Source organism: Lepisosteus platostomus, unplaced genomic scaffold, assembly GCF_059453375.1.
Source record: "Lepisosteus platostomus isolate fLepPlt1 unplaced genomic scaffold, fLepPlt1.hap1 Scaffold_86_H1, whole genome shotgun sequence".
NCBI classification, from domain to species: Eukaryota; Metazoa; Chordata; class Actinopteri; order Semionotiformes; family Lepisosteidae; genus Lepisosteus; species Lepisosteus platostomus.
In genome coordinates this window covers 244344-268771 of record NW_028291698.1, presented here as the reverse complement: position 1 = coordinate 268771, position 24428 = coordinate 244344, and the positions used below count along the sequence as shown (strand labels likewise).

The 24428-nt window shown below is 45.1% G+C and overlaps 10 non-coding genes across 10 annotated transcripts; 6 read left to right on the top strand and 4 right to left on the bottom strand.

The window, feature by feature from the left end:
• Window positions 1-169: 169 nt before the first annotated feature.
• Window positions 170-242, bottom strand: trnar-ccu (transfer RNA arginine (anticodon CCU)). The gene has a single exon. It is a non-coding gene; the product is annotated as a tRNA-Arg (tRNA).
• A 1739-nt stretch (window positions 243-1981) lies between these two features.
• Window positions 1982-2054, top strand: trnar-ccu (transfer RNA arginine (anticodon CCU)). The gene has a single exon. It is a non-coding gene; the product is annotated as a tRNA-Arg (tRNA).
• A 3829-nt stretch (window positions 2055-5883) lies between these two features.
• trnan-guu (transfer RNA asparagine (anticodon GUU)) lies at window positions 5884-5957 on the bottom strand. The gene has a single exon. It is a non-coding gene; the product is annotated as a tRNA-Asn (tRNA).
• Window positions 5958-7150: 1193 nt separating this feature from the next.
• On the top strand, window positions 7151-7223 carry trnaq-uug (transfer RNA glutamine (anticodon UUG)). The gene has a single exon. It is a non-coding gene; the product is annotated as a tRNA-Gln (tRNA).
• A 1557-nt stretch (window positions 7224-8780) lies between these two features.
• On the bottom strand, window positions 8781-8862 carry trnas-uga (transfer RNA serine (anticodon UGA)). Its single transcript has one exon. It is a non-coding gene; the product is annotated as a tRNA-Ser (tRNA).
• A 1546-nt stretch (window positions 8863-10408) lies between these two features.
• Window positions 10409-10482, bottom strand: trnan-guu (transfer RNA asparagine (anticodon GUU)). The gene has a single exon. It is a non-coding gene; the product is annotated as a tRNA-Asn (tRNA).
• Window positions 10483-11428: 946 nt separating this feature from the next.
• On the top strand, window positions 11429-11545 carry LOC148630886 (U5 spliceosomal RNA). The gene has a single exon (XR_015934976.1). It is a non-coding gene; the product is annotated as a U5 spliceosomal RNA (small nuclear RNA).
• Window positions 11546-11772: 227 nt separating this feature from the next.
• On the top strand, window positions 11773-11914 carry LOC148630885 (U4 spliceosomal RNA). Its single transcript, XR_015934985.1, has one exon. It is a non-coding gene; the product is annotated as a U4 spliceosomal RNA (small nuclear RNA).
• A 1170-nt stretch (window positions 11915-13084) lies between these two features.
• On the top strand, window positions 13085-13226 carry LOC148630884 (U4 spliceosomal RNA). The gene has a single exon (XR_015934992.1). It is a non-coding gene; the product is annotated as a U4 spliceosomal RNA (small nuclear RNA).
• A 10941-nt stretch (window positions 13227-24167) lies between these two features.
• trnar-ccu (transfer RNA arginine (anticodon CCU)) lies at window positions 24168-24240 on the top strand. The gene has a single exon. It is a non-coding gene; the product is annotated as a tRNA-Arg (tRNA).
• Window positions 24241-24428: the final 188 nt, after the last annotated feature.

Genomic DNA, 24428 nt, shown 5'->3' with positions numbered 1-24428 from the left:
CACATGTTAGGAGCCATTCATGCAGAAATCCACATCATTCCGAAGGGCTGTTTACAAAATTATTTCTCCCAACTGTATGTGAGAGAAAAGCAGAGACGCTCACTGAGTAAGGTGGGGTTGTAGCTTTGCAAATCACAAGGACATTTGTACACTCAAAATGGGACAGGAGCACCCCAGATGGGACTTGAACCCACAATCCCTGGCTTAGGAGGCCAGTGTCTTAGCCATTAGGCCACTGGGGCACACTGGGTGGATGTTGATCACGCTGATGAAGAGCCAGTTTAGTTTTCCTTTGCTTTTTCAAAGGGATCCCCAAAATTAGGGAAGTTAGGCAGCAGAAGGTTTACTGTGACCTGAGAAGGACCGGCATCCAATCACGGTGATACACACACACGCTCTCACTCATCTGAGCTACACAGCTACCAAGATTATCTCAGGTGTGCCGAGCTGGTACGGAACATATTGAACTGATCGACAGCGAATTGTCTCTCAGACAGGCTTTTCACCTCTGAGCTCCCTGACTGACAGTGATCAGCTACAGATGCAGCCATTCAAAGTGAGCGGTACAGACACGTACCGCAGGTAAGATGACTCCTATAATCTAACACGGAGTGCGAGGTGGCTGCGGAAACCTTTTTAAAGTCGCTCTCCGTTAAAAAAAAAAACCTTTCACAAGATTCGTGCCGGCAGACAGACACGCCTCAGAGGGTTTAAGGCTGGCTTCACGTTCAAATGATAAAGTCCCCCAGTCCGGATGTCAAAATGCAACTTTGGCAGACAGAAAAAACAGCAACAAACCACAAATGTGGAAAAGGATTTTACAAGCTGCACCACACTGCACTTTCAAAAGCATTTACATTCGTGTTAGACGCAGGAATTGCCTTTGATTTGCGCGCTTACGAACGCCATGGAAAACGAAACAAAACTAAAGCCCTCAGCTCCTGCACTTGATTATAATGCCGTTACGTGTCGAAGCAGGAATTTACGTCATCCTACCACTGCAACACGGGGAATAGAGGGAAATGAGCACAATCTACGAATTGTCTCTAAACAGTCCCTACAGTTGTAAGACGCCTGGAAGCGTGCACCCCCATCATTAATCTTTGCGCATCTGTGCAAGGTAAACTCTGGAGCAGTCTCTGAAACGGCTCAAAGGAAACACGTGATTGATTCCATGTGCATCTGGGGTTCATTTCTTATTTACATTTAATTCAAGGGAAAGGCTTGGGTCAGTTTCAGACGGCCTCCAACAGCGAGATTCAAGCGCCCCACCTTCAGCCCAATCTGCGCCGCCAGAACGCCAACGGCTCCTCTGGTCTCTGGGGTGCGGTTGTGACCCTGTAACCTAAAGTGTTGGTGGCAGACAAATGGAGACTAACAGGTGATGTCCTAGGACATGACTACATTGTGACACTCGGTGGGGATGGTGACCATTGCTTGGAAAAGAGTGCGAGGCCCCTTTAGAAAAACATTTTGTTAACAGGCATTCTGCCTCAGCCTAAACACCTATAGCTTGCAAAGCGCATGCTATTAGACAGGCACCTCTGCAAGACCTTAAGAGTCTCTTAAACTAGTGATAGTAAGGTGTTCCCAATGGGCGATGTTTGGCTTTCAAATCATCTGTCTGTGGAAGCGCCGAGATGCAGCTGTTTAAGGCTTAGAAGCAGCTGACTGTTTCACTAGCTAGCTGATTACTGTCAGTCAGGGAGCTCAGAGGTGAAAAGCCTGTCTGAGAGACAATTCGCCGTTGTTCAGTTCAATATGTTCCGTACCAGCTCGGCGCACCTGAGATCATCTTGGTAGCCGTGTAGCTCAGATGAGTGAGAACATGTCTGTGTGTACCACCGTGATTGGATGCCGGTCCTTCTCAGGTCACAGTAAACCTTCTGCTGCCTAACTTTCCTAATTTTGGGGATCCCTTTGTAAAAGCAAAGGAAAAAAAAACTGGCTCTTCATCAGCATGATCGACCCAACCCAGTGTGCCCCAGTGGCCTAATGGATAAGGCACTGGCTTCCTAAGCCAGGGTTTGTGGGTTTGAGTCCCATCTGGGGTGCTCCTGTCCCATTTTGAGCGTACAAATGTCCTTGTGATTTGCAAAGCTGCAACCCCACCTTACTCAGTGAGCGTCTCTGCTTTTCTCTCACATACAGTTGGGAGAAAAACTTTTGTAAACAGCCCTTCGGAATGATGTGGATTTCTGCATGAATGGCTCCTAACATGTGATCTTATCTTTATCTAAGTCATAATAATTAATAAAGAGAGTCTGATTTAACAAACAACACACGCCCAACATTTGACATTGCTGTTTCTTTATTGACCAAATGGTTTAAAAAATCAAGGTCATTGATGGAAAAAGTACGTGAACCCTTATATTAAGGAGCTAGTGGAACCTCCTTTATGACAAAAACCTCAACCCCCACTTTCTGTAGCGGCTGGTCAGACCTGAGCAGCGGTTAGGAGGTATTTTGGCCTATTCCTCTATGAAAAACTGTTTCAGTTCATGTATATTTTTGGGATGTCTTGCACTGAACGGCCTGCTTCAGATCACGCCACAGCACTTCAATGGGATTGGGGTCAGGACTCTTACTTGGCCATCCCAAAATACGGAATTTCTTTTGTTTCAGCCACTCTGTTGTTGATGTACTCCTTTGTTTTTGTCATGCTGCATGACCCAGCGTCTTTCGAGTTTTAGATCACAGGCAGACACCCTGACATTCTGCTGTAGATTTTCCTGATACATCTTGGAATTCATCGGTCCCTCGATGATTGCAAGCCGTACAGCCTCCGCCATCCTTCCCAGGTGGGATGAGGTTTTGGAGTTGGTATGCAGTGTTTTGTTATCTCCAAACATAACGCTGTGCACATTTACCAACAAGTTCAACTTTTGTCACGTCTGTCCACAGAACATTGTTCCAGGAGTTGCTGTGGAACATCCATGTGGTCTTTAGCAAACTTGAGAGGGGCAGTGGTGGTTTTTTTGGGGGGGAGAGCAGTGGTTTCCTCCATGGTGACCTCGCATGATCACCACTCCTGTTCAGATTTCTTCTTATGGTGGACTCATGAACACAGACGTAAGACAAAGTCAACCACCTGTTCGCTAGATCCCATCCCCACTCAGCTAGTCAAAGATTCCCTCGAAGGACTGGCAGGACCTATAATTAGTATGATGAATGCATCGCTTGCGTCAGGCGTTGTACCTGATCAATTTAAGGTAGCGGTTGTTAGACCACTCCTTAAGAAGTCAAATTTGGATCCACAAGTTCTTAACAACTACAGGCCTGTCTCAAAGGTCCCATTTCAATCTAAAAGTCTTGGGAGAATAGTTGTTGCCCAACGTCAATCGTATCTGGATTCAAATAATATACTTGAGAAATTTCAGTCTGGTTTCTGAAACTGCATTAACAAGAGTCGTAAATGATATTCTCTTAGCTACTGATGCGGGGAATGCAACAGTGCTTGTGCTTCTAGATCTTAGAGCTGCCTTTGACATGGTTGACCTCTCTGTTTTGTTACACAGGCTTGAGTTTGAGGTTGGCTTATCTGGAACCGTCCTTCAGTGGTTTACTTCACATTTTACTCATCGTTTTCATTATGTTCAAATATCTAATAATTGTACTGCTTCATCAATGTCACCAGTTCAATTTGGGGTACCAGAAGATCAGTGCTGGGACCAATATTGCTCTCTCTCTCAACATGCTGCTGCTAGGTAGGATAATATGAAAAAATAATATGAACTTTCATTCATATGCTGATGACACTCAAATAAACATTTTGTTTACACCAAACGACAACTCTTCTATTATCAGTTTAGTTAAATGCATTAAGGAAGGAAATACTTGGATGTGTGAAAACTTTTTGTTACTCAACTCTGAGAAAAATGAGGATCTGTTGATCGGAGGCAACAATACTGATAGGACTACTATAACTTCAGCACTTAACTCAGAGGATTTAAACATTTGCCTCAAAGAGACAGCACGTAACCTAGGCGGCATATTAAACACAAGGCTCTTAACAACTTGCATTGTTAAGTGCCTTGGGACAACCTTGTTGTGAAAGGCGCTATATAGAAATACATTGATTTGAATTGAATTCACAATGTAAAATGTTGTGTGTGTTGTTTGTTAAACAAGACTGTCTTTATTTATCAAAAAATAAAAGGAATTTGCTAGGAATGCAAACGTTAGGTTGCGCTTCTTCATGCTGCATCGTCGGCATGAGTGGACCTTTTTAAACGTCTGTACTTACTGTGCCCCATAAGAAATCGTTTGTCCCCGTTCAAAAGAGATTGTGCGATGTCCTGCAGTGTTCGCAAAGCAAACCTTTGACAGTTTGAAAAGAGGAATTTATTCTGCTTCCTGTGCGTGCAGTAATTACAAAGTTGAACGTCTTTACACGATTTGCTGCAGTTTTCAGTGGGCGGGCTTTGTCAGATGGCTTGGAAAAACGCACTGTGTTTCGGCTCGGGAAACATCATGAGAAGTGTCCTGCATGTTTTCTGTGTATAGCTGTCTTTTATCGCATACAGAATTCATTCGAAATCATTGATTTCTCCAATTAACAAGGGTCCCTTAAAAGATTAGTCAAAGTAACGTCTAATCGGATTAGTTTCCTTAGAGCTGGTTCAGAGTTTGCTCAAGAGTTTACCTTTCACAGATGCGCAAAGAAGAATGTTGGGGGTGCATGCTTCAAGGTGCCTTATAGCTGTAGGGAGTGATTCGAGACGATTCGTGGCGTGTGCTCGTTCCCATATACCGTACGCCCCGGGGTGCAGTGCTAGGATGACGTACAATACCGCTTGGGCACGTAACGGCGTTATATGCAAGTGCGGGACGTGAGGGTTTTCGTTTGTTCATTTTGTTTTGCTCTGCTTTGCTTTGTTTCGTGGTCAAGAGGCGTAAGGTAAGTCGTAATCCAGGGAGAACACTGGTGGCAAACAGTCCGAGGTGAGAGGCGAGGTCCAAAGTCGAAAAGGCAGAAACGCCAGGTAGAGCTCTCAAGGAGTAGACTCAATACCAGCGGGAAGCAGGTAAAGATGGTAAAAATAGCACTGCGTACCGCACGGTGGAGTGTGTGCAGGTGGGTTAACTTGTGCGGCGGCGTTTGTTAATAATCACCCGCTGCTGGTGCTGTTTAGATTGCTTAAGAGTTGGTCTTAACTGCCTGGCGGTCATGACAAGCTCCTCTTTAAGCTGTGGTTTAGTTTTGCATTCATGTGTTTCTAGAGCAGTTATTTATGGGGGTGGGTGGGTCTTTCACAGAGGCTCAGGACAAATCCCCCGCCTGAAAGTCTAATGTGTGCGTTCAGAGAGTCACAGGTCAAGAGCCAGGCAGGAGGACAATGGACAGAAGAGCCAACGAACTAAAAATAAAAGAACAGATATGAAAAAGCCACCATCTTTTTCTTTTTGACATTTTCCGACTTTCACGCAAGCCAGGACAAAGTTGCTTGTAGCTACTTGTGGATTCAAATACTCTATCGAGTGCTTTGATGAGTTTTTGCAATTTGATTGTCGTCCTGTCAGCCTGTTTCTGTTTTTTTTTTTTCAATCTAGGGATGGAAAGTATGAGGGAAATGATGGAGCAATCAATAACCGCTCCGGAAAAATGGCAGAAAGAAATGGTCCGTCACTAAGGACATTTGTGAAGCAGAGGACTGACATCACCACAAAGGCGACACATTCTGCTGATGGTTTTGGTGAATAATGATTGAGGCGCGTTAAGAGAAAGGTAGCTGTGTCAGCATGCGTAGGCTGCAAAGGATCAAGCAAAGGTTTACTCCATGCTGAAAAGAGAAGAAAAGAAGCACAACGTTTCGACTGTGGAGCCTTCTGCGCCATCTTCTTTAGCGGTGATGATGTTTACATTGGAAAAACGGAGACATGCGTCCCTGGGTGGGCTTGAACCACCAACCTTTCGGTTAACAGCCGAACGCGCTAACCGATTGCGCCACAGAGACTGACGGCCGCTTGTGCTCCCTACATTTGCAGGTTTATGGTCAAAGAAAATAATCACTTGCGCTTCTTGCAGCCGGCAATCTTTTTCCACTGACAACCAAGAAATGGATTTCATCTTTCACAAGCTGTATGGATTTCTTCAAAAACAAGTTATTCCAGAAAGGAAATGAATTCTTGCATTAAACTGAACCAAGCTGTACATGTTTGTCTGAAATGAGACATTCGGCACAACAAGACACGGAGAGAGGCACCGCTGGTATTCAGACCCAGGATCGCCTGCTTACCAGGCAGGCATTTTAAGCCACTAGGGAACAGCGCCAGCGGAGCACCGCGCTTTTACAGACACTTGGACACATCTGCGTTCGGTGTGCACTTAACCTGCTCTCTGAGCCCGTTGCCTCCGTCCCATTTAATAGCAGAACTGACGCCAAGAGAAATGATGAGAAATGGCATTTATCGGGCACTTTTCATGTCCAAGGAGCTCAATGCCCTTGACACCTCCCCAAGGCGACAGAGCTGTGCATTCTTTGGCGACACCATTTTTTCTTTTGTTTAATTTCTATACTTATTGATAGAATAAAAACGATATGTCATGTACTGTAAGGGAAATGTCTCTTTTCATGGGGAAAGCTAGCACCAGCAAATGTTGTGTTTAGAAGAAGTGATTTAACATGACACGTGACCTAATTTACCGGAGCAAAAGCTCACCCAGCAAGCCCTGCTTTACTTCTACAGGAGAGAAGTACTGTAGAGTCTGCAAGATGTTCAGCTGGGTACCTACGTCAGCATGCCTCGGCTGCAAAGGAACAAGTAATAGGTTTATTGCATGCTGAAAAGAGAAAAACGGAAACACAGCGTTTCGACTGTGAGGTCTTCTCACACCTGAAGAAGCCTCACACCTGTAAAAGGCTCCATGGTTTTCTTTCTTCTCTTTTCAACATGGAATACACCTATTGTCTGCAAGATGTGACAATTTCATGGTGTTTTGGAAGAAAACCTTTTTTCTTTGAATTCAAAATCAATCGGAATTTCAGCACGACACATCAACACTTTTTCTGTTTTAAGGAGATGATATTTTAAACCTGATAAAAATAGTAGGAAACACAAGTTTCTTGCTGTGAAAATTTAGATGGGGAAGTGTACTACTAGTAGCAGTGTAGAGCTCTCTGTGGTGGAGTGCAAGCACGTGTTCTATGGGCCAGTGGCGTAATGGATAACGCTTCTGACTTTGGATCAGAAGATTGTAAGTTCGAGTCCTGCCTGGCTCGCGAGGCTTTTAAACCTCTTAGGTTCCTCGGTAACAGGTTGCCGTCATGTATATGAACTATAGAAAAGCATTTGCCACAACCCGTAAATTAGCACGCAAGTGCGGGCTGGTGAACACAGAACTGTATGGAGATCATCTCCAGCTCCGAGCTCAATTGCAATGAAAAAACATGCAGAAAAGAACTGGAGAGCAGCTGAATTTGTGCTCAGTAGGGTGGGGAGGACTCAGCATTGCTATTGTTCTAATTGGCATGAACTGCAGGGGATCTGAATCAGAACATGTCAGATAGTTCGATCATTGCGTCAATATGTAGGCCACGTTAATACAGAATTATTACTTTGTCTGTCTCGTCTTTGTATATAGCTGAATGTCCCTGACAATTTCATGTTAGTTTTTAAGAACGACATTGGTGCTAATATATACATATATAGCATATAAGGAAAACGTAAATGTTTAGTCCATGCTGAAAAGATAAGAAAACCGCCACAACGTTTCATCTTGGAATAAATCTTTACTTGTTGTTTTGCAGCCTACCCATTCTGACCTAACTCCTCCCTTGAAATTCCCTAACAGATAAGGGTACGTAACGGCTCATGCGATGCTCAGTTGCAATTTGTCCCAAAACAAACAAGAACAGCAGCTGAGGGTTTGAGTTTGAACATGCACTGTATTAAAGCAGCTTTTATTTCCATTGATAAATGCTAGATATTCCTACAGAGATTCTCCAGGTGAGTAAGCGATTCCTGTTTCTGTTTCTATTTCTGTTTCATATATATACATTATATATATATATGTTACATGTGTCTCTGCAATAGTATAAATGTGTTATACACTATCAGGGGCTGCTTTTTTGTGCACCTCATCTACAACAAGGGTTTTTTTTTTCATTTATGTTTGTGGACCTTCACCATTTGAGGAAGTGAGTTAGATAAGAAAGTTACAGGTATGGTGAGCAATGACTGACAAAGGCACGTACTGCGTATTCCTTACAGAAGTGTAAGCAATTTGTTCTAAAAAACACCGGCTAAAGTCCAACATCATTAGCAATCTTATTACTTAAACAGAATTAACATCAATAAACTGTAAGGTGCTGGTACATGCGAGTAGATTTGATCTTCTATTAAACAAAAATGCAATTACAGCTCTAAAAAGGTCAACCTAGACTTCTGTAACAGATCTGTTCAGGTCATCGCTGTTTCTCTGACCTTGTGAGTCTTTGGAATTTTAAAAGTGTATTTTGCTTGCCTTTCATGTGGTCTGTGTACAAGTCACTGTGGCGTATGCGGTCCTACACAGCCTTGCTATAGACGTGACGAGCCTCCGCTATGTTGCAATGGAGAACAGGTTCAGTACGGAGCTGCCGAGAAAATTCAGCTGGAAAGCTCGTTGCAGAAAAGCATTGTTATCTGTGTCCAGCGGCAAAGCGTCCTTCGTGGGTGCTGAAGAATCGATTTCACAGGCTGCGGGTCCAGGCGATTTAGAGTGTTAAAGGTCCCAGCGAAAACGAAACGGCGCTGGTCCTTTTACACGCACGCACGCAACCAAATGCAAAGGACGCCGTAGTCGGCAGGATTTGAACCTGCGCGGGGAGACCCCAACAGATTTCAAGTCCGTCACCTTACCCACTCGGCCACGAGTACAGCGAGCGCCGCGGCCGCTGCCTTCTTGCTACAATGGAACAGGGAGTGCGAGGCGGCGGCAGCAGCGGAGGCAACTTTTTTCAAGTTCGCTCTCCGTTTAAGAAACCTTTTACGCCATACGTGCAAGCACACACACACACACACACACACCTCAGAGGACTTAAGGGTGGCTTCAAGTTGGAATGATAAAGTCTCCCCGTTCGGACATGAAAACAGAACGTTCTTAGACAGAAAGCAATCAACAACGGAGACATGTGGACGACGATTTTAGTCACTGCACTTTGAATAGCATTTTTACTCCAGTTACAGGAGATGCACCAATGGCCCTTGACCTACGCTCTTACCAATGCCTTGAACATTCAAACAAAACAGCCCTCAAGTCCTGCGGTTTAATATAACGCTGTTACGTGTCGAGGCAGTATTTGACTCTGTCCTACCGTTGAGACACGGGGCGTATATGGAAACGAACACATGCTACGGATCGTCTCTAATCGGTCCCTACAGATGGAAGGCTCCTTGAAGCGTGCACCCCCATCATTCATCTTTGCGCATCTGTGAAAGGTAGACTCTTGAGCAATGTTTGAGCCAGCTCTAAGGCAACTAGTGCTATTGGACAGACACCTCTGGAAGATCCTAAGAGTCTCTTAACACCACTTCCAGCAGCAAGCTTAATTGTTCGCTGGAGGTCTCCCACCCAGGTACTGACCAGGCAAAGAATCACCAGTACATTGAATGAGGAAGTTAATCCTGAAATCCAATTACATATCTCAAGGTAAGACAAATCCATAAGAACATGTCTTAGTATTACTTCGTTTACATTAGTATGGCACTGAGTTGGAGCTCCTCTTTAAGCTGTGGTTTAGTTTTGCATTCATGTGTTTCTAGAGCAGTTATTTATGGGGGTGGGTGGGTCTTTCACAGAGGCTCAGGACAAATCCCCCGCCTGAAAGTCTAATGTGTGCGTTCAGACAGTCACAGGTCAAGAGCCAGGCAGGAGGATAATGGACAGAAGAGCCAACGAACTAAAAATAAAAGAACAGATATGAAAAAGCCACCATCTTTTTCTTTTTGACATTTTCCGACTTTCATGCAAGCCAGGACAAAGTTGCTCGTAGCTACTTGTGGATTCAAATACTCTATCGAGTGCTTTGATGAGTTTTTGCAATTTGATTGTCGTCCTGTCAGCCTGTTTCTGTTTTTTTTTTTTTCAATCTAGGGATGGAAAGTATGAGGGAAATGATGGAGCAATCAATAACCGCTCCGGAAAAATGGCAGAAAGAAATGGTCCGTCACTAAGGACATTTGTGAAGCAGAGGACTGACATCACCACAAAGGCGACACATTCTGCTGATGGTTTTGGTGAATAATGATTGAGGCGCATTAAGAGAAAGGTAGCTGTGTCAGCATGCGTAGGCTGCAAAGGATCAAGCAAAGGTTTACTCCATGCTGAAAAGAGAAGAAAAGAAGCACAACGTTTCGACTGTGGAGCCTTCTGCGCCATCTTCTTTAGCGGTGATGATGTTTACATTGGAAAAACTGAGACATGCGTCCCTGGGTGGGCTTGAACCACCAACCTTTCGGTTAACAGCCGAACGCGCTAACCGATTGCGCCACAGAGACTGACGGCCGCTTGTGCTCCCTACATTTGCAGGTTTATGGTCAAAGAAAACAATCACTTGCGCTTCTTGCAGCCGGCAATCTTTTTCCACTGACAACCAAGAAATGGATTTCATCTTTCACAAGCTGTATGGATTTTGAAATGTATGGACGATGCCAGGTGTCCCACAACACCACAGCGCCGACACACCTTTGGTTGTCCCACATAAAAAACATAGCCATTGCAGGCGCCCAGCCGGATTGTAGAGGGCAGGTGCCTTAAGCCTCCATTTACATTGTCCGGTAGCAAGCGAACCTCGAATTTCCTTGCTCCTGTTTTTATACCGTCAACATCTCTAACCTCAGTTCCATGGTGGACGGTGCAGTACTGCTTAAGCCAGGTGTGAATGTCCTCCGTCTTTGCCAGTTCCGAGAACATAACAACATGCACCGTTTTCCTCTCTCTCTGTGTCAGAGGCTGCAAGTTGATCTTCTCAAGGGCAGGAACTTTCCCTCTTTTTGCCTCAAACACATCCACACATTGTTCAAACAGAGAATAGGTAGCAAAAACAACCTCAAATGCTTTCTGACCTGGGAGAGCGAAGATGAAATCCAAGTGCCGAGGTTCAAAGCCACGTTCCTTCTGTAACACTTTTCTGCTGAACTGCATACGATCCATGAAGAGGTCATCCAAAAGCTCAAAACGTACAGCATTCTTGCGGGATCCAAAGGTTGCCATCTCAAACTGCAAAACAAACACTGCTTCCACAAAACAAGAAAACAATCCAACTACTCTAACTACAGGCTGATCAAGGTATCTCCCCTGCCAGGTAAGCCGAGAGCCGCAGGCGATGAGCCCAGAGCTGAACGGGCCCCACTGGCTCGTTTGTAAGGCCAGGTGCATTGCCAACCACGACCGGCAGGGCAGAGGCCTTGAAGGCGGCCTGGGCTCCTGCAGCTGTCCAGCCACGCACTCTGGTTTCTCTTCATCTCGTACAAATCTTTTGCCTTTTACTAAAGATTTCCATGGAGAGGAACATGAATGAGTTCCATACAATTTTTGTGCTTCCCTGCCTTCGCGTGGGGCGCAGCTGGGCTGGTCAAAGAGAGAAACTAAAACCGCTCACAATCGCTCTTATTACGGCGACTGTGGCCGTCTGCTCTGCGAGTCCTCGGTCTCCGCCTCTCTGATTGGCGCTCTTTTCTTTGGGGGGCGGGAATATGCTGTGAAATATGAAGCGTTACAGCAACGACATGCCATGAGACGATTGATAACGATTTCCATAGGATCCCCGCGGTTGCCTGGCAACCGTCAGCTTTGCGCAGTGGCAGTATCGTAGCCTGTGAGGTTTAGCCGAGGCGCGATTATTGCTAGTTGAAAACTTTTCCCAATACCCCGCTTCCGCCGGTTTGCAATACAATCGGCGAAAGCAATTTTTGACAGTCTCGTCAGAGACTGAGCAAGGTGTTTAAAGACAGATTTTGTCATGGTAACATCATGGTAGAAAGAAACAAGCTTGTTACGTCTCAACAGAAACGCTCTTTAGCTCTTTCAGCGTTATGCAGAGAACAGCGTCTGTCGAGATCACTTTTGAGTCAGCGCGAAACGCCGTGTGCTGTCAGTTTGATTTCATATTGCTCGTAGCGGCGCCCGGCTTTTGTCTGTCAAACGTTAGGTTGCGCTTCTTCATGCTGCATCGTCGGCATGAGTGGAGCTTTTTAAACGTCTGTACTTACTGCGCCCCATAAGAAATCGTTTGTCCCCGTTCAAAAGAGATTGTGCGATGCCCTGCAGCGTTCGCAAAGCAAACCTTTGACAGTTTGAAAAGATGAATTTATTCTGCTTCCTGTGCGTGCAGTAGTTACAAAGTTGAACGTCTTTACACGATCTGCTGCAGTTTTCAGTGGGCGGGCTTTGTCAGATGGCTTGGAAAAACGCACTGTGTTTCGGCTCGGGAAACATCATGAGCAGTGTCCTGCATGTTTTCTGTGTATAGCTGTCTTTTAACGCATACAGAATTCATTCGAAATCATTGTAAGATTCTCCCTCAGTTCCGTTGTGCAGTGCTTTACCTCTTTCAAAAGGCTTCACTTTCCTAGTCACATTCCAAGGCTCATCGAACCCGGGCTGTTTCCTCCAGCGGTATAGTATTGCAGTGAGACAGCACGATGCCTGCAAGACTATGTCACACTAAACGCCACAGATTGTGTTTGTCCGTTCGTGTCAGTCGTCCTGCAGCCACGGGAAGTGGGACACAAACATGCTGCAATGCTTTCAGGACGTTAGGATTTGTTTGTGCAACATCCGAGAAGAGTACTTGTGGCTTGAATGTGAACTGTACGTGCCCGCCCCCTTTCCTCTGTAGTGCATGAGTTCCTCCCGGCATGCCCTTCGTCATTGTTCTGTCATCTTGTATTTAAAGGGTTGTATTTCTGCTGCTGAAAATAAGCAACGGTTTTCTCACAACGCCCTTTGTTCCCGACGGAGCCCTTGTCTGTCATGAAATTCTTCAAAACCTCAAGCTAGAAGAAGAAGACGACAAATATGAAGCGTTACAGCAACGACATGCCATGAGACGATTGATAACGATTTCCATAGGATCCCCGCGGTTGCCTGGCAACCGTCAGACTTGTGCATTGGCAGTATCGTAGCCTGTGAGGTTTAGCCAAGGCGCGATTATTGCTAGTTGAAAACTTTTCCCAATACCCCGCTTCCGCCGGTTTGCAATACAATCGGTGAAAGCAATTTTTGACAGTCTCGTCAGAGCGTGACATAGTCTTGCAGGCATCGTGCTGTCTAACTGCAATACTATACCGCTGGAGGAAACAGCCCGGGTTCAATGAGCCTTGGAATGTGACTAGGAAAGTGAAGCCTTTTGAAAGAGGTAATGTCGACGCTTTTTTAACAGAGCACCAAAAAAGCGTCTTTTTTGAAGGCCTGGGTACTGAGCATTGGTGGTTCAGTGGTAGAATTCTCACTTCCCACGTGGGAGGCTCTGGTTCGATTCCCAGCCAAAGCAGTGGCTTTTGCAGCGAGCGGCTCCATCACTTGCATCCCCTTGCAACTCGCAACTGAAAACCCACTGAAGCAAAGCATTTGTTAGCCAGGTCAGTACCCGGATGAGGGTGAGCTACAGGGAAAAACAAAGTTTCCAGCTGGAAGTGGTGTTAATGGTGCCGGTGGGGGGGCGCTCAACCTGAGGTCTGTGCGGGTCCCAATGCCCCAGCATAGTGACGGAGACGCTGTGTTGTAAAAGGGCGCTGTCTCTTGGATGAGATGTAAAACCGAGGTCACAGCGCTCTGTGGTCATTAAAAATGACCACCAAAACCTTTGACAAAAGCTCTTGGTAATTGATGGTCTTCAATAATGCTTCTCCTTTAGGTACATTTTAAATCAGCTGAAAAATGCTGTGAAATGGGGGGTCACTTCACGCCAGTGTAGGATTTGGGTTACAAGAACCATGAAACTGCACGAGAAAGCCCGTACACTGAATTACACGGCTTTCTATTCAAAGGAGGGCAAAAGAAATTCCCTGAGTTCGATTTTTTGCAGCACAGAGAGGATTGCTGTCGTGAGGCTGGTTAGCTCAGTTGGTTAGAGCGTGGTGCTAATACCGCCAAGGTCGTGGGTTCGATCTCCATACAGGCCAGGTTGTTTTCTCCTCTCTTACAAAAGCTGTTAGGTTCCTTTCCGTGGTGAGATGGGTTGTCATGCAACGCTGCCACATAGTGCCGACAGACAATTAAATGACAAAAATGAAGAGAGTTAAAGCAGCTGGAAAGGTTTTCTTACAACTTTTGAGCTGACACAGTTTTGGAAAATGTTTTCTTCACGCTGCACTGTACCACATAGGCAGCCAAGAGTCTCCAAAACAAAACAGAATTGACAGTCATATAATGTCCATTAACCCCGGTTTTAAACACAGACTCATGTCTGCCATCATAAGAATATGAGTCCAATATTTTAGAATATAGTCAGAATGTCTTCTAACCTTACCTGTGGTGTCTTTAATCCCTATTGCTCAACGCATGGTGTACGTACTGCATACATGTGTCTTGAGAATGAGGAATGGGCCCCTGAGACATTTACCTGTTTCACAAATGATCGTATTTTACTAGAGATTCTGTTTGGGATTCAGATGTGCATTCGGACAGCAATTCCTTTCAAGAAATGATACATTCTGGATGAGGTCAAAGGTGCTGGAACACTGTATTTAGGATGTGTTTGCAGTGATTGTGTCTCCTGCTTCAACGCAGTGATATATAGATGTGCTCCTGTAATTTATTGGTACATTCCCAGGGCAGTAAGTAGTCTGAGGATTTATTTCCAGACGGCATAGAGCAGTGAAGCAGTGAAGTAGTGCAACACACTGGATCATTATATTATTAGAATCTATTCTACTTAAATTATTACATTATACACAACTTGAGCTCTCAGCACCGTACTGAGCCCAGGTGTTTTTCTAAAGCTGTCAGGTGCAGTTCATTTACATGAAGGAAATCTCTTACTTGGTTACGATTACAATGCAGTAAGTAGCACAGGCTACTTAGGGAGTAGGCTGATGTGTTTAAAAACAACCAGCGCCAGGCAGGAGTCGAACCTCCAAACTCCTAATCCATAGTCAGATACATTATCCATTGCACCACTGGCCCTGGCGTGCCACTGCAGGACTGTAACCCAGTGAGATCAGCACTGCAACTAGTAAAATATTACCCCGGTCCATTCTTTTCCAAAAGTGAGAAACACCTGTTTTCTACATTTTGTCTGTTTTAAAACCATATCTCTTTAAACCAAACCAAGAGTTTGTCTTTTGCACTGATATTCTGATTCATTTCGATTTCAAAGAAAAAAAAAACATTATCTTCCAAAGCATCATAAAATTGTCCCTTCTTCCAGACTCTACTTCTCTCTTGTAGTAGTACAGCAGACCTTTCCAGGTGAGCAGATCACAGAGTCCGAAATGAGCTTCCTCCATCAAGCAAAGTACCTGAACATGACTCTGTCTTCATAAAAGCGCACCTGTAAAAAGAAATTAAATCCGAAATCAAGAGGGCAGCACAGTGGGCAAAAGACGTATAATATTCGTCTATTAAACGCATACCTTAGACGTCTAAATGTGGTCTGCAATTCGTCTAGAATCTCTGCACAGTGTACGAAGTAAATTATTTTCGCAGTAATTAATTTACACGTGTATAATAAACATAGTAAATATAATAAATTAATTACTGCGAAAATAATTTACTTCGTACACTGTGCAGAGTGCCGTATACTCCTAGTTGCGGCACACACGATACAGATGCAGCCATTCAAAATGGGTGAGGTATTTCGCGGCATACCTCGACCGGGGTATCACGCGGTTCACGTGTGTCACGTGACTAACTATCCGGCGTCGCCTTGTTAAACCGCCTTTAATTTTGAACTGTGTATTACAGCATGTTAATCATCAGTCATTAAAATGTTGGTATATTTTATGAAAGCAAGATTGCTCAGTTGGACAAAAGTACACAACCTACCTTTATCAGAAATATTTATGCATCAAAGCCTTTACTGAAGATATTACTAATAGTATTGTAACGCCTACGGCCGACAAGCAGTGTGTGTAAGAGCCGGCGTACCAGAGCGGGTGACGTCACCGCCCTTCCCTGTGATAGCAGGACCACAGCTACTGGGCTGTGGAGAGATCTCTCTTTAGCTCACGGAGCTAGGTCGCTGCAGAGAGACGCGGAAGTCCCGGGTTCGAGCCCCGGACGGTACAGGGGCCGACCTAATGCGGCAAGGGCGCCCGCCTGAGCCCCCGTTGCGTTACATTCGGCGTACCAGAGCGGGTGACGTCACCGCCCTTCCCTGTGATAGCAGGACCACAGCTACTGGGCTGTGGAGAGATCTCTCTTTAGCTCACGGGGCTAGGTCGCTGCAGAGAGACGCGGAAGTCCCGGGTTCGAGCCTCCAGTCGGGATGGGGCCGACCAGATGCGGCAAGGGCGCCTGCCTGAGCCCCCGTTGCGTTACATTGGTGTCAGAAGCGGGGTGGGATAGCCCTTCGCCGGGGACGGCGATTTAAGCGGGGGAGAGTGTAACGCTTACGGCCGACAAGCAGTGTGTGTAAGAGCCGGCGTACCAGAGCGGGTGACGTCACCGCCCTTCCCTGTGATAGCAGGACCACAGCTACTGGGCTTTGGAGAGATCTCTCTTTAGCTCACGGGGCTAGGTCGCTGCAGAGAGACGCGGAAGTCCCGGGTTCGAGCCTCCAGTCGGGATGGGGCCGACCAGATGCGGCAAGGGCGCCCGCCGGAGCCCCCGTTGCGTTACATTGGTGTCAGAAGTGGGGTGGGATAGCCCTTCGCCGGGGACGGCGATTTAAGCGGGGGAGAGTGTAACGCCTACGGCCGACAAGCAGTGTGTGTAAGAGCCGGCGTACCAGAGCGGGTGACGTCACCGCCCTTCCCTGTGATAGCAGGACCACAGCTACTGGGCTGTGGTGAGATCTCTCTTTAGCTCACGGAGCTAGGTCGCTGCAGAGAGACGCGGAAGTCCCGGGTTCGAGCCCCGGACGGTGCAGGGGCCGACCTAATGCGGCAAGGGCGCCCGCCTGAGCCCCCGTTGCGTTACAGTATTAATAATGGATGACTTTGGACAAGCTGTATACTCAAACTGTAATTTCTTTAGCACATTTGTACAAGCACTTGGAATCTGTCCAAGCCATACTTTGTCAGGCATTTTGTTTTACTTCAACGGGCATAAAAACTTCCTTGCTTTTAACAGGGCGTTACATAATTTCTAACTACGAAAATGATTTAAAATGCGACACCTATCATGGAAATATAAATATAAAATATAAAAATCTTAAGATTTTTAAAATACATGACTTTGCTAAAATTTATTTGAAAATAAAAACAATTACAACCGCCAGGGGAGAGAGAGAACAGGGTAGGGATGTTGGTTTTGCATAAGGGGCGGGGCTATGGAAATTATGTCTGTTTGGGAATGTGTAGTTACATGTTCTGGCTGTTTGTGAATTATCATTGTTGAGTATGGAGTGTTGAGGTATTGATTTTGTGTAATGCTTTATGTTGAAAATTGAGGTGGATTTTGTTTATGATAAACAGGATAAACTGGGATGGGAGGAAGGTTTGGTTTTGCATAAGGGGCGGGATTATGATAATTGTAGGACTTTGCGAGAGTAAAATGGTTTGATTATTTGATTTTGTATTGTGGTTGTTATCTATGTTTTTGGTTGGTATTATGTTTATATGGTTGTTTTTGTTGGTTGGTTGTTATTATGGTTATTAATAATACGATCTATAGTTGAAATCTGAGCCTAAATAAAAAGAAAAAGCAAGTGATTAGGTTTATGAGCAATCTAATTACTTATTCGTTTAAAAAGCTATATAAAATAAAGTTTATTATTAATTTGCTGGACAGAACGGTGAACATTATTATGCATAAGACAAAGATAACGATCCTGATCAGTTTAGAAATCTGTGTACGCTGTAAGGTTTTTACTTCTTAAACTTTTAAAATACACGTTTTGAATAGAAAGAAATCCTCTTCCTGGTACAGTATGTATAGCAAACCAGCACGTCTTTTTTCTCCAATCAGAGGGGTGTCAGATGGTGTCAGCCAATCACCATTCTGCGTTGGGTAGCAACGGGTGACTGTACTCAGGCGGAAGATGTAAACAGCTTAATGTTCGTGTTAAATAATTTTTTTAAATTAAAATTCATTCTATACAGCAATCGCATATTTGGGTACCGTTTCATAAAACTTTCATGCTTAAAATGTTTAGGGAGAAATGGAAGACTGGTGTGTATTTTTTCTTTAAACTACCAAGACCAGCCATACACAGTACAGTTTACATACATACAGTAATGTTTATGTTCCTAAATTAATATCGTTTATGACCTTCAGATGCGTTATGCTCCTCTTCTTTTTATGCTCAGCTACTAAAATTTCCCTTTAGTGGTAAAATCCATATAAATATTCAAAACTAAGCAGATTAAAATGTGCACAGTAAAGACATTAAATGATTAAATCTTTGCACTACCAACCAATGCACCACGAGTGCCCCGTCGGTCATTTTGGCCAGCCAATCACTTGCCCTGCGGTACCCTCTGGTGCCCCGCGGTGGCTTGTGGGTAGGTTACTGTACCGCGGGTTTTTACCGCGCATTTTGAATGGCTGCATCTATTAAACGCATACCTTAGACGTCTAAATGTGGTCTGCAATTCGTCTAGAATCTCTGCACAATATACGAAGTAAATTATTTTCGCAGTAATTAATTTACACGTATATAATAAATATAGTAAATATAATAAATTAATTACTGCGAAAATAATTTACTTCGTACACTGTGCAGAGTGCCGTATACTCCTAGTTGCGGCACACACGATACATACAGTAAAAAGCCTCAGGCACTGTGTTAGATGTGTTTTCGATGTTATATATGCGTTTATTCATGTCGTCGATTTTACGGTTGCAATTCGACGTTGATTATACGTCGAGGCGACGTATATATACGTATAGCCGTATTTTCGCCGTAAATATACATATATTCGACGAATCAATGTCCACTGGGAAGGCGCATTGAAGGGTGCACCCCCATCATTAATCGTTGCGTCTCTGTGAAAGGAAAGCTTTTGAGCAGTCTTTGAAACAGCTCGGATGAAACACTTGATTGCTTCCATGTGCATCTGGAGCCCATTTCTTATTTTCACTTCACGCCGCCCAAAGCATTTCTAAAACAGGAGATTCGTGTTTGGGAATGCGCCCTGCCCTACGAATAAAACAGGTCTACGGGTCTGAAACCTGCTCCACGGAAAACAGTTCTGTTGCGCTTTTGATCAAAGGGAGATTTGCTGTTCTTACTTTTTGATGACATAACACCCAAAGGGGCTTCTTTGGAGCTGTATTCCAACCAGCATCCTAAAGTTTCTTAGCGGTATCCTTTACAGTCCTCTGTTCGGTCGACAAGGGACAGAAGGGGGCAGCTTTCCTCACACATACAGTGCAATGTACTGTAGTGTTCCCGTTCATTGAATTTGCAGTTCTGCATCAGACCTCTAATTCGTTTCCTTAGCTTGGATTTAAGCCACGAAGCAGGCTTCTACTGTATAAACGTCTAGAGGAATCACAAACTATTTGAGAGGCCATCATCCCAGGGGGAACTGACAAAGTCTATCCCTAAACACCTAGCGCAGTCTCTCAAGAGACTGTCAAAAATCGCTTTCTCCGTTTGCGTTGCAAGTAAGTGAAAACGCGGTCTCAACCCAGAGCCACTTGGGAGCAGCGGCACATAAATACTGTTACTGTCACTGCTCGATACCGATGTTAGCCTACTGTACCATGTTCAGCCACCGCTAGAAAATGTATGGCTCTAGTTCTGGAGCAAACGACAGGAGGGCCAACGTCGAACGGGCACACATGTCAGACATGGAAACCGACGAGAGTGGGATTCGAACCCATACATGCAGAGCACAATGGATTAACAAGCCATCGCCTTAACCAATCAGCCACCTCGTCAACAGAACTGGGCTGTCCCAACTGAGTTGGCGCGCTCCAGATGACTTCTGGTACCTTTAGGGTACGGTGTTCCCTGAAGGGCTCTCAAACCCCGCATTTCAGATGCCTAGCTGTATCGCTGATGTGTTGCACCTCAGAATCACTTTTAAACCTTACCTCTGGTATCTTTAATCCCTATTGCTCAACGCATGGTGAAAGTATTGCATAAATGTGTCTGAAAATGAGCAATGGGCACCTGAGAGTCATTTTCCTGTTCCACGTGCGATTTCAACATTTTCCTTGGGAGATGTCAAGCCAGCAAGCCACTGCTGTGGTTCAGTGGCCAGTGTGGAGTTCAGTCGCCCTGTTGTACACAGAAAGCACATTGAGCTCCTTGGACATGAAAAGTTCCAGATGAAAGCCATTTGTCATCCTTTCTCTTGGTGTCGATGTTGCTATTGTATGTAAAGGTGGCAACTTGCTCAGCGAGCAGGCGGAGCACACACCGAATGCAGATGTGTCTGAGTGGTGTGTCCAAGTGGCTGCAAAAGGACAGCACTCCTGGGGAGCCGTGGCTTAGTTGGTTAAAGCACCTGTCTAGTGAACAGGAGACCCTGGGTCTGAATCCCAGCGGACAACCGCTAGACTTAATTAAACACAAGTATTCCTTTCCTGTCTTTAACACGACTTGTTTTTCTTAAAATAGATGCAACTTGCAAAACATGAAATACAAACCTTGCTAATCAGCGCTAGCAGCTGGCAAAAAAAAAGAAGTCAGCAATGTTTTTTTTCTTTAACCTTAACCCTGCTAATGGAGAAGAGTTAAACGACCGAGTCTATGCAGCTTAAACGGTGCGCACGTTGGGTTCTTAGCTGAAAGGGTGGTAAATCACGCTCACCCCAGTCCTTAATCTTTTAAAGAGGATACAAAATTGAACATAGTCGCCACATCACATACATCCTGTTCAATGATAAAAAGGTAACATCTATCCTCACTCCAGAGTAAATCTCACGTTGAGGGCATATTTTTTTTCACTTTGCCGTGAATCGGGCTCCGCTGCACAGAGGAGAGAGGACAGGTGACAGGGGAGTCACACGCTGGCGGTTTGACTACGCGGAAGATCACTGAGGGATCCACAGTATATGGACCCTCCGTGCGCCATCAGTCCACACTCCGGACTCTGAATCCTACCATCCGAGTTAAGATCTCGGCGGAACCTGAGGCGCAGTTCCGTCTTAAAACGTAATCTGGTGAGCATTTCTAGAATCGTTCTTGTATAGATGCAGCCTTTAATGTGTTGCTAGGTTAAAATTGATGACTTCTTGAACTTCAGTAGGCAACTGCCCTCTTGAGTTCGGATTTAATTTCTTTATTACAGGGGCGCTTTTATGAAGACAGAGTCATGTTCAGGTACTTTGCTTGATGGAGGAAGCTCATTTCGGACTCTGTGATCTGCTCACCTGGAAAGGTCTGCTGTACTACTACAAGAGAGAAGTAGAGTCTGGAAGAAGGGACAATTTTATGATGCTTTGGAAGATAATGTTTTTTTTTTCTTTGAAATCGAAATGAATCAGAATATCAGTGCAAAAGACAAACTCTTGGTTTGGTTTAAAGAGATATGGTTTTAAAACAGACAAAATGTAGAAAACAGATGTTTCTCACTTTTGGAAAAGAATGGACCGGAGGTAATATTTTACTAGTTGCAGTGCTGATCTCACTGGGTTACAGTCCTGCAGTGTCACACCAGGGCCAGTGGTGCAATGGATAACGCTTCTGACTACGAATCAGGAAATTGCAGGTTTGACTCCTGCCTGGTTCGGGTCGATTTTAAATGCATCGGGCTACTCCCTAAGCAGTCTGTGCTACTTACTGCATTGTAATCGTACCCAGTAAGAGATTTCCTTCATGTAAATGAACTGCACCTGACAGCTTTAGAAAAACACCTGGGCTCAGTACGGTGCTGAGAGCTCAGCGTTGCTGTTGTTCTAATTAGCACGCACTGCATCGGCTATGAGCCCGAACTTTTCAATTATTCCGATCAGTAAGTCAACACGTAGTCCACATGAACGGTAGAAATATTCTCTTGTCTGTCTCTTGTTTGTATAGAACTGAATGTCCCTGACAATGTACTGTTAGTTTTAATTGAAGAACGGCACTTGTGTTCAAATATACCAGACAAGTTTATGTAACTGCTCATGCGACACTCAGTTGTAATTAGTCAAGAAATAAAGTCGAACAACAGCTGCGGGTTTGATTCTGAACGTATGAGATTGCAGCGCCTTTTACTTCCATTGACAAATGACAGAGATTCGAAGAGAGATCCTTCAGACCAGCAAGCAAACCCACGGCTATTTCGGTTTTCTATCTAGGCAACGTTGGTGTCTGCAATAGCATACATGAAAGCGTGATGCAATTTCTGTGGCTACATTTGTTGCACGTCATGCACAGTAAGAGTGTTTCTAACACCAAATAAAAAGTCAACAATTAGCGATCACGCCTTCTCCTCAGTTAACCCACTGAAACCCTTGCTGTTAACAGTTCTTTACTGCGTGCTTTACGAGCACCTACATATCGTGTCGGTTCTTTCAGCTTTATTCATTAGGTTTTCAAAGGCATAAGTAGAGCACCAGAGGTGCGAACGCAAAATGTGTGGTTATCTGAAGAACTGCTTTCCATGGCAGCGGGTCCAAGCGATTTAGCGTTTTTATAGTACCGGGAAAGGAGAAGCGGCACTTTGCCTTTGCCGCGCAGGCACAAGGCGACGTGCGGCAGACGCCGGAGTCGTCGAGTTCCGAACCTGCGCGGGGAGTCCCAAACGCACTTAACCACTCGGCCACGACAAAAGCGAGCTCGCTGCCGCCGCACTCCTCCTATAATCTAACACGGAGTGCGAGGTGGCTGCGGAAACCTTTTTAAAGTCGCTCTCCGTTAAAAAAAAATACCTTTCACAAGATTCGTGCCGGCAGACAGACACGCCTCAGATGGTTTAAGGCTGGCTTCACGTTCAAATGATAAAGTCCCCCAGTCCGGATGTCAAAATGCAACTTTGGCAGACAGAAAAAACATCAACAAACCACAAATGGTTTTTACAAGCAGCACCACACTGCACTTTCAAAAGCATTTACATTCGTGTTAGACGCAGGAATTGCCTTTGATTTGCGCGCTTACGAACGCCATGGAAAACGAAACAAAACTAAAGCCCTCAGCTCCTGCACTTGATTATAATGCCGTTACGTGTCGAAGCAGGAATTTATGTCATCCTACCACTGCAACACGGGGAATAGAGAGAAATGAGCACACGCTACGAATTGTCTCTAATCAGTCCCTACAGTTGTAAGGCGCCTGGAAGCGTGCACCCCCATCATTAATCTTTGCGCATCTGTGCAAGGTAAACTCTGGAGCAGTCTCTGAAACGGCTCAAAGGAAACAAGTGATGTAATTCAAGGGAAAGGCTTGGGTCAGTTTCAGACGGCCTCCAACAGGGAGATTCAAGCGCCCCACCTTCAGCCCAATCTGCGCTGCCAGAACGCCAACGGCTCCTCTGCTCTCCGGGGTGCGGTTGTGACCCCGTAACCTAAAGTGTTGGTGGCAGACAAATGGAGACTAACAGGTGACGTCCTAGGACATGACTTCATTGTGACACTCGGTGGGGATGGTGACCATTGCTTGGAAAAGAGTGCGAGGCCCCTTTAGAAAAACATTTTGTTAACAGGCATTCTGCCTCAGCCTAAACACCTATAGCTTGCAAAGAGCATGCTATTAGACAGGCACCTCTACAAGACCTTAAGAGTCTCTTAAACTAGTGATAGTAAGGTTTTCCCAATGGGCGATGTTCGGCTTTCAAATCATCACTCCGTGGAAGCGCCGAGATGCAGCTGTTTAAGGCTTAGAAGCAGCTGACTGTTTCACTACCTAGCTGATCACTGTCAGTCAGGGAGCTTAGAGGTGAAAAGCCTGTCTGAGAGACAATTCGCCGTCGATCAGTTCAATATGTTCCGTACCAGCTCGGCGCACCTGAGATCATCTTGGTAGCCGTGTAGCTCAGATGAGTGAGAGCGTGTGTGTGTACCACCGTGATTGGATGCCGGCCCTTCTCAGGTCACAGTAAACCTTCTGCTGCCTAACTTCCCTAATTTTGGGGATCCCTTTGAAAAATCAAAGGAAAAAAAAAACTGGCTCTTCATCAGCGTGATCGACCCAACCCAGTGTGCCCCAGTGGCCTAATGGATAAGGCACTGGCCTCCTAAGCCAGGGATTGTGGGTTCGAGTCCCATCTGGGGTGCTCCTGTCCCTTTTTGAGCGTACAAATGTCCTTGTGATTTGCAAAGCTGCAACCCCACCTTACTCAGTGAGCGTCTCTGCTTTTCTCTCACATACAGTTGGGAGAAAAACTTTTGTAAACAGCCCTTCGGAATGATGTGGATTTCTGCATGAATGGCTCCTAACATGTGATCTTATCTTTATCTAAGT